Below are 9713 nucleotides of genomic sequence, written 5' to 3'. Positions count from 1 at the left end.
CTAACAAAACAAAATACACAAAAGCCCTGTTATCACATTCAATTATTTCTACATATAAGTGGTAACCTTTTAATACTTTTACAACTAAAACAAAACACTCAAATCAATTATATGCTGAGAAAGATGTAAGATGGCTTTTAATATCCATAGCCCCCAACTTGAAATTTTTGTTGTTATTATTTTCATTAATTACCGTGATTACAAGTCATTGTAAATATATAGGTCTAAAATACACTTATAACTGTCATAATCTATTATGTATAGAAATTGTCAAATTTTCTGTAAGAATACATTTTTAAAATGTGCTCCAATGCTTAAGAATAAGTTAAAAACAACAGTTTTAGACACTATTGTGGAAACTTTTCTTAGCGATTGCCACAACAGAATATATGTAGGCCAGTTTAGGTTCAATGAATGGGGTAAGAATAGTGATAGAAAGGCTGGGCATGGTGGCTCATGCCTGGAATCCCAGCACTTTGGGAGGCCGAGGCAGGCAGATCACGAGGTCAGGAGATCGAGACTATCCTGGCTAACACGGTGAAACCCCGTCTCTACTAAAAATACAAAAAATTAGCCAGGTATGGTGGCACACACCTGTAATCCTAGCTACTCAGGAGAGTGAGGCAGGAGAATCGCTTGAACCCTGGAGGTGGAGGTTGCAGTGAACCGAGATGGCGCCACTGTGCTCCAGCCTGGGTGACAGAGCCAGACTCTGTCTCAAAAAAAAAAAAAAAAAAAAAAAAAAAGTGATAGAAAAAGGTTATCAACCACAAAATAATGAATAGCATCAACTCCTAATGCTGACATAGGCTTATTTCTAAAGTAGTACTGTTAGGTTCAAGATTTTAATTTTATTGCATCACTTTTCTCCACACCAGCATTTCCCAAACTGTCTTTAAGAAGACATAAGACATTCAAAACACAAGTTTCAGGAGATGTTAACAGGCCCTCTGTGGCTAAAAGAGGTTCTGGGAATAAATAAGTTTGGAAGAAACATTGAAAAAGCCTGCATATGATGTCTTATGCTTAAATATGCATAATATGCATAATGCATATTAATATTAAAGGATCTGACAAGTCCTGCTTAATTTGGTTTAATCAAACGTTGTATTAAACTTAATATTTCCTGAGGGAAAAGTGCTATTTGCAAAATCAGTGGGGGAAACTCTGTCTAGATGTTTAAAATATGTATAATAATCGTGTCATTGCAATGATTATTTCTAGAACCTTACCATGGGCTGGACCCTTAAAATATTAAATGCTCCTATTTTGTTATTGTTCTAATGCTGCATTGTATAATATGTAGCCACTGGCTCCATGGGGCTATTATTGAACTTTTAATTAATTAAAATTAAATAAAACTGAAAATTCAGTTCCTCAGACTAGCTACATTTTAAGTGCTCAATAGCCACATGTGGCAAGGTGCTAACCACGTAGGACATGACTCTGGTTTTTTTGAGTCTAAAAGTAAGTACTGTAGTAATGCAAATTATCATAAATTTCTAAAACAGTCAGTGTAGACACTGCCACCCAGAGTTCTCAACCACCTTTGAAAACATCAATTTATTAATCTTCATAAAAGTGTTGTGAAGTAGAAAGTGTAATTCTTTCCAGGAGAGAGAAGCTCAGGTGCTTTTGTTTAAGGGAAATTTTAGTTGCTGGATATAATTTAATTGCTCCATTAGTCATTTGTGGAAGTTCCCTGTGGTTTTCTGGATGTGCCATAAGCAAAAGCAATGAATATAAAGCAAAGCCCGAATTCTCACCATTTATCATAGGAAGTTGGGGAGCCACATGCTTTCCAGTTACCCTAACAGGTACAAGTAGGGATGGGCATGTGCCATTTGCTCCCAGCCTCTGGATGTCGCTGCAACCTCTAGTACTTCTCTCAGGAGGGGACGGGCACTCTCCTGGCCCTGTGTTTTAGGACCTGTCCATACACCTACCCCAAACATCTCTTCTAGCCAGTGTAGCAAGGGTCAAAACTTTAACACCCATACTGTTTAGATCTGCAAAGGAAAACAGCTTCTTGATTTCTTTACACCTAATCCAATTAATCTTTTACAGGAATCCCTGCCTGCAGGAGGGAGTGGGAACAATAACTTTAAACTTGCTAATTACTGAACAAACTCTCTTCCTTTTTGGATGATCCTGTTAGGATAACACGGACTTTCAGATTTCTGCTTTCAGTCCCTCTCCCGGATGGTATCTGGGTGTGTTTCTGGGACACCCGTGATGGTGGAGCCAGGAGGGAGGAGGCTGTGGAGCCTCTGGGAGTTGTCAGATTTAGCAAATAAAATACAGGACACCCAGTTAAATTTGAATTTTAGATAAACACCAAATAATTTTTAGCATAAGCATGCAGCTAAATGAATATTGAAAAATTGTTTGCCTCTGGAAGGCCGAGGTGAGATGATCACTTCAGCCCAGAAGTTAGAGATTATAGTGAGGTGTGATTGTGCCACTGCACTCCAGCCTGGGTCGATAGAGCAAAACTTTGTCTCTAAAACAATAACAGTAATAATTGTTATTATTTGTGTTTTATCTGAAATTCAAACTTACCTGGCATCCGGTATTTTGTCGGGTGACCCACAGCACTTCCGCATCCCCTCATGGCAGACTTCCGGCTCATCTGCTCACCATGTGGAAACCCGGCGGAGACCCAGGGAAGCTCTCTGGTCAGCTCCCTAGTCAGCTCCCCGCCAGAATCCTGCTCTTGTGGATTTGTGAGGCTGAACATGAGGTTTCCAGAAGAGGCTAGTATCTTTCCACCCACCAGCAGGGAAACAGACTGGTTTTCTTGGATGCTTTTCTAGCTACCTCACCATTTCCTCAGCCTCATCCCCAGGTGTGGTTCAAATCTTAGGGAAGTAAGGAAAGGAGACTGCTTATGTCTGACCTTGTTCTTTCTCTACCTCCGGGTTCCTTTTTGCACTCCGCCGGGGGAAAATAGTCAGGCTTACCTCTTCTATTCCATCTTCTCCTTCTTTCCAGTAACATGAACATCATGCCATGGCTTAGTCTTTTTTTTTTTTTCATGTGTTTTAAAAATTTAATTTAAAAGAACTTTTATGGATACATAGCAGGTGTGTATATTTATGGGGTACATGAGTTATTTTGATACAGGCATACAATGTCATGCCTTAGGTTAAGGGCAGGGTACTTTCTGTGACAGGAAGAGATGATGATCTGGAAAGGCTAGATATCTCTTCTTATGGGACTATTTGAAACTGGGAACAACCAAAGATGAGAACACATTGATTTTAAAAGAGGATACAGGCCTGGCGTGGTGGCTTATACCTGTAATCCCAGCACTTTGGGAGGCCGAGGTGGGTGGATCACCTGAGGTCAGGAGTTTGAGACCAGCCTGGCCAACATGGTGAAACCTGGTCTACTAAAAGTACAAAAATTAGCCAGGCATGGTGGCAGGTGCCTGTGACCCCAGCTACTCGGAAGGCTGAGGCAAAGAATTGCTTGAGCCTGGGAGGTGGAGGTTGCAGTGAGTCGAGACTGCACCACTGCATTCCAGCCTGGGCGACACAGCGAGACTCCATCTCAAAAAAAAAAAAGGATACAATCTGACTCTCATACAAATATAAAATGGACACACATGAAAGATTTCATGTAACTTGTTAATTAATGAGGGAACCAGAAAATTGTTACAAATTGTTCAAAGGAGAATCCAAACAGCAGACGCAATTATAGTCTATTATTAAGCATGCTGAATGTATTTACATTAAAACACATAAACAAACAAACAAAAAAACCCTGTCTTCTTCCACTTGAGGGAGGGAAGCCAACTGAACTTCCTTGGGACAGAATTTATCTTTGTATGGCAGAAATTATTTGATTACTAATATGTTTCTACAGGTAACTTCTGTTTCCACAGGGTTGTGCAATAGTCTGGTCAATCACAATGAAAGGCAGGAATAACCCAGATGGATGAGACAGTTAGGATGCCTACTCAATTTCAAAGTCTTTCTCGATTTTTTTCTTACAATTTAACACATTAAGAGCACTACCCGATTATAGGTGTTTTTCCATCCTCTGGAGTCACTTATAGCCCCTAATTTGACTTTGACTGATTGATTTTTCTGCAGAGAGACACAAGATAAGAACTTTCCTGGGCCTGAAGTGGTGAACATATCTTGAATTCTACAGTCAAATATATCTGAGTTTAAATCCTGGTCCTGCTTGTTCTAGCTGCATGACTTTGGGAAAGTTGCATGATTTTGGGGACTCAATTTCCTCATCTGTTAAATGGGTACCATGAAACCTAATCTAGGTGGGTAAGAGGATTAAATGAGATGATGTACAGCAATTTCCCAGCACAGTACCTAGAATACAGTAGGTTATCAACAAAGTTTGTTGGACTGAACTGCTGATGAAGTTTGCTTCTGTGTCAAGGTTTCCTCGTTACTGGTTCCTTGTTCTATTCTGTGGACTGAGGAGCCCCAGCATGCCCTCTTGCAGTGGTTCTGGATGCCAGTTGACTGATGGATTCCTACTCCAATGCCAAAGACACAAAGGAATTAAGGAACTTAGACCGATAAAGTTAATCCTCTAATTTTGCAAGAGACTGAGACCCAGAGAGTAAACAAGTTGTCTGGGTCACCCAGATGGCAAAAGGTAGCCTGGCACAGAGGAAAGGACAGTGAGTGCTGAGTCTAGTCTTGGCTCTGGCATGTGCTTGTCTGACTTTGGGTTATATTAACAGTTACTATTTACTGGCTGACTGCTGCTTGCTAGGTGTTGGGCATATGCTATGGACTGAATGTGAACCCCCAAAATTCGTATGTTGATGCCATAATCTCCAATGTGATGGTATTTGGAGGCAGGGTCTTTGGGAGGTCATTAGGTCATGAGGGCTCTGCCCTCATGAATGGGATTGGTGCCCTTATAAGAAGAGACATGAGAGGCTCTCATTCTCTGCCATGCCATGACACAGCAGGAAGGCATCTGTCTGCAAAGCAGAAAGAGGGTCCTTTCCAGAACCAGATCATACTAGCATCCTAATCTTGGATTTCTAGCCCCCAGAACTGTGAAGTAAGTTTGAAGACTGTTTAACTCACCCTATGTATTTTGTTATGGTGGTCTAAGACAACTAAGAGAGCATATTATAATCATCTAATTTCAGTCTCACAATGCTATTATATCAATCTGGACTCACTCCACTCACATCTCTTTGGCTCATAAACCAAAGGTACCACACTGCCTTCCCCTAGGTTTGTTGAAGAACTATGATTCTCCACTTAATGGATCTCTTTGTCTCCAGTTCCCTAGAGACTGTAGAAACCATTAAATATAAACTTTCTCTACTTCCTCTATCATTTCCTTCAAACCTATACATCCCCATCCTTCCTTTCATCCTTTATTTCCCATCTCCTGTACTTGGAGGAAGGGCTCCTCCTGGCCAAGATGAACCCCTCCACCCAGCTCTTGACTATCCGTCTTCTTTCTTCCTCCAAAACTCTTCACCATCTTTGGTAGCCTCTCTCTTCCTTGTCTTTGAAACTTGTCCTTTCCACTGCCTCCACGCCATTAGCAAAAAAACCTGGTTGGATCTGTGCTACAAACATTATACTCTAGCATAAATCTCATCTCTCTGTTTTTCTTCCTGATTAAACTTACTGCAAAGTACTGTGGCTCTCCGTCCTCGATACCTCTCATATTCTCACTCCTCAACCCATTGCATTGCTTAATCTTAAAAACAAAACAGAACAAAACAAAAAAACTTCAGTTTCAATCTTGATTGAATGCATGGAGGCGTCTATTCATATGTAAATGCAAATACAAATGAAAAATAAGTGGCTTATTTTTTTCCTGTTGAAAATAAGAAAAGGAACTTCTCTCCTTCCACGTCTCTCTCCTTCCTTTTCTTAGAGCATTTACTTCAGAAAACTTGTCATTATAAATTCTCCCTCCTGTCTTTGAAATGCATATAAACCCTCTGGAAAACTAGCTAGCCCTTTTTGTCAGCTTTAGGGTCCAGGAGTAAGGTCTTTCTCAAAGACATGGAAACCATCTCTTTGGAACTTAAACATCAAGGAAGAAAGGAAATAGCACCCCTGTCTCCCAGGTTCTGTGGAAGTGTAGACGCCTAGCTTGGGTGATAGTGGGTGCCTTGTTCCAACTTTCAAAACTACCTCCTGTGACAAAGATATGAAACATTTATTTTCCTTTGTATAAAGCAAATTAACTAACATAGATAGTCACCCCAATTGCCAGGGTAATCAAGGATAAACTATGTGTGAAAAATGGTGCTGTCAATTCTTCTTACTTGAGGACTAGTTATTGTTTATTTTGAGAACATGTATGTCATAGGTTATTTCTGCTTGACTGTATAAAAGGGTGAGATTGGCCGGGCGTGGTGGCTCATGCCTGTAATCCCAGCACTTTGGGAGGCCGAGGAGGGTAGATCACGAGGTCAGGTGATTGAGACCATCCTGGCTAACACGGTGAAACCCCGTCTCTACTAAAAATACAAAAAATTAGCCAGACGTGGTAGCGGGCACCTGTAGTCTCAGCTACTCGGGAGGCTGCGGCAGGAGAGTGGCATGAACCTGGGAGGCCAAGCTTTCAGTGAGCCAAGATCGCGCCACTGCACTCCAGTCTGGGCAACAGAGTGAGACTCCGTCTCAAAAAAAAAAAAAAAAAAAAGGTGATATTTCTTTCTGTCTTTGTGGATTGCCTATAGTGCACATCACATTCTGGTTTAATGCTTATTCAATAATGAACTGTTTTGTTTCTCTACTTCCTTTGTGGAAAATTTTGGGGTTGAGAGATTCCGAATTTAATTACATTTCACTCACACATACTTGGGAGGGCTTGCCATAGATTACACTCCCATTTGGCTCTGTGACATCACTCTGCACTGTGTTTTGTCCTGGGTCTCTGGCATACCTTTGCCTCTTGCCCTAACTTACTTTCTTTGGCCCTCCCATTAAGCAATATGTCCTCCCAGTTTCCTGCTTGATTTCTAGTTCATTTGTTCGTTCGTTGTTTTCTTTTCTTTTCTTTCTGTCTCTCTCTTTTCTCTCCTTCTCTCTCTCTCTCTTTCTCCTCCTCTCTCTCTCTCATTCTCTCCTTCTTTCTCTCTCCCTCTCTCTTTCTCTCTTTCTTTCTTCAGAGTTTTGCTCTTTTTGCCCAAACTGCAGTGCAATGGCATGATCTCGGCTCGCTGCAACCTCTACCTCCCGGGTTCAAGCAATTCTCCTACCTCAACCTCCCAAGTAGCTGGGATTACAGGCATGTGCAACCATGCCTGGATAATTTTTTGTATATTTAGTAGAGATGGGGTTTCACCATGTTGGTCAGCTGGTCTCGAACTCCAGACCTCAGGTGATCCACCCACCTCAGCCTCCCAAAGTGATGGGATTATAGGTGTGAGCCACCACACCTGGCCAAGTTCTAGTCTTTTCTTAATATGAAAAGTTTCAGCCATGCTAAGGATTTCTACAACTGACTAAATGTGATGAGGGTTATTTTTTAAAAAAATCTTCAGTCCAGATTTCATTTCCAGATTTGAATTTTAATTGTCTATTGGACACCATCATGGAGCACCTTTTCCCATTAGCACCTAAAACTCACCATGACAGAATAGTGGAGTAGAAACAAATGATTTTGGTTTGGTATTAAAAAAATCTTTGTTCACATACTAGAGTTGAGTTATAATTGTGATGATTAGCTCTGTGACCTTGGAAAAGTTATTTCTAACCTCTTCAAGCCTCACTTTTCCATCTGACAAATTAAAATAATAATAGTGTTAGTATTGTCATATGCATCCGTGTGAAGAGAGTCCACCAACAGGCTTTGTGTGAACAGCAATGCTGTTTATTCCATGTGGGTGTAGGCGGGCTGAGTCCGAAAAAGAAGTCAGTGAAGGGAGATAGGGGTGGGGCTGTTGTATAGGATTTGGGTGGGTAGTGGAAGATCACAGTCAAAGGGGATTGTTCTCTGGTAGGCAGGGGGGCGGGGGGGGGGGGTCACAAGGTGCTCAGCAGGGGAGCTTCTGAGCCAGGAGAAGGAATTTCACAAGGTAATGTCATCAGTTAAGGCAGGAACTGGCCATTTTCACTTCTTTTGTGATTCTGCAGTTACTTCAGGCCATCTGGATGTATATGTGCAGGCTTGGGCCCAGAGGCCTGACAAGTATGAGTATTATAAGAAATAATTTATAGAAATCAAGAAAACAATTTGATTTACTCTAATATCAAGAAGAATGAAATTCTAGGAATAAATTAGACCAGGGAAGTAAAAGATCTGCATAATGAAAACTGTAAAACATTAATGAAAGAAATTGAAGAAGACACAAGTGAATGGAAAGATATTTCATGTTCATGGATTGGGAGAATTAATAGTGTTAAAGTGTCCATACTATCTAAAGCAATATAGATTCAACACAATCCCTGTCAAAATGTCAATGGCATTTTTCACAGAAATAGTAAAAGTTATTCTAAAATTCATATGAAACCACAAAAGACCTGAAATGGCCCCCCCCAAAAAATCTTTAGAGTGAAAAACAAAGTTATAGGCATTACACATTCTGATTTCAAATTATATTAATAAAGCTATGGTAATCAAAACACTGTGGCACTGGCATGAAAATACAGATGTAAAGCAATGAAACAGAATAGAGAGCCCAGAAATAAACCCAAGCATATAAAAATCAACTAGTTTTTGACAAGGACATCAAGAAAACACAATGGAGAAAGAATAATCTCTTCAATAAATGGTGGTGTGAAAATTGGACATCCACCACTGGGGAGACTGGACCCTCATCTTACATCATACACAAAAATAAACTCAAAAAGGATGAAAAATCGGAAACCATAAAATTTCTATAAGAAACATGGGGGGAAAGTTTCTTGATAATTGATCTTGGCAATGGTATTTTTGGATATCACACCAAAAGCTCAGGCAACAATAACAAGGATGAATAGGTGAGACTACATCAGACTACATCAAACTGAAAACTTTCTGCGCATTGGCTGGTTGTGGTAGTTCACATCTGTAATCCCAGCACTTTGGGAGGCCAAGATTGGAGGGTCACTTGAGGCCAGGAGATCAAGGATCACCCTGGGCAACATAATGAGATCTGTTGCTACAAAATAAATAAATAATAAAAAATTAAATGAAATAATCAACAAAACGAAAAGACAGCCTACCGATTGGGAGAATATACATGTATAAATTGGGACTGTCCTGGGCAGACTGAGAAAAATGATTGCCTTACCTTTTTCTGAAAAAATTACTACCTGCCCTTGGGGCTGTGTTTTCGTCTTACCTAAGAATTTGCCCATGGGTGCAACAGCATGCTGACACAAAGCAAGAAGGTTGTATAGTTCTGATCTTAAAGTGGAAAAAATCATCTGTGGTGAGGAATGGAATTGGACTTGGTGCAGCTCTATCTTGACTGGGAGCCATAAAGGCAAAAATGTTGAAGACTAAACACCCCAGCCTTTGGGCATCTACAGTGGATTTTTGGGATTGAGTTGCCGGACCTTAGGATTGCAGGTTTGGAGGTACTTTGAATAAAATGGAAGTTCCTTTCATAAAAACTATCGAAGCAACAAAGGAGGAAGGCCTTGGTAGAGTGAAATGTTTCATTGTATTTGGACTCTGAGGTGCAGAGATGTTTGGAGAAATCTGTTAGTGGTAGGATGGGAGGAATTTGTCTTGAGAGCTAGAAACTCTGAGGTCAGGTTTTATTG

The 9713-nt window shown here is 40.6% G+C and overlaps 1 pseudogene across 1 annotated transcript; it reads right to left on the bottom strand.

The window, feature by feature from the left end:
* Nucleotides 1–7816: 7816 nt before the first annotated feature.
* Nucleotides 7817–9470, bottom strand: LOC140710218 (uncharacterized; annotated as a pseudogene). Its single transcript, XR_012091157.1, has one exon. The product of XR_012091157.1 is annotated as an uncharacterized protein (transcript).
* Nucleotides 9471–9713: the final 243 nt, after the last annotated feature.

Source organism: Chlorocebus sabaeus, chromosome 25 (assembly GCF_047675955.1).
Source record: "Chlorocebus sabaeus isolate Y175 chromosome 25, mChlSab1.0.hap1, whole genome shotgun sequence".
Classification (NCBI taxonomy): Eukaryota; Metazoa; Chordata; class Mammalia; order Primates; family Cercopithecidae; genus Chlorocebus; species Chlorocebus sabaeus.
The sequence above is the reverse complement of the archived record's forward strand: the minus strand, read 5'-3'. Positions and strand labels throughout refer to the sequence as shown.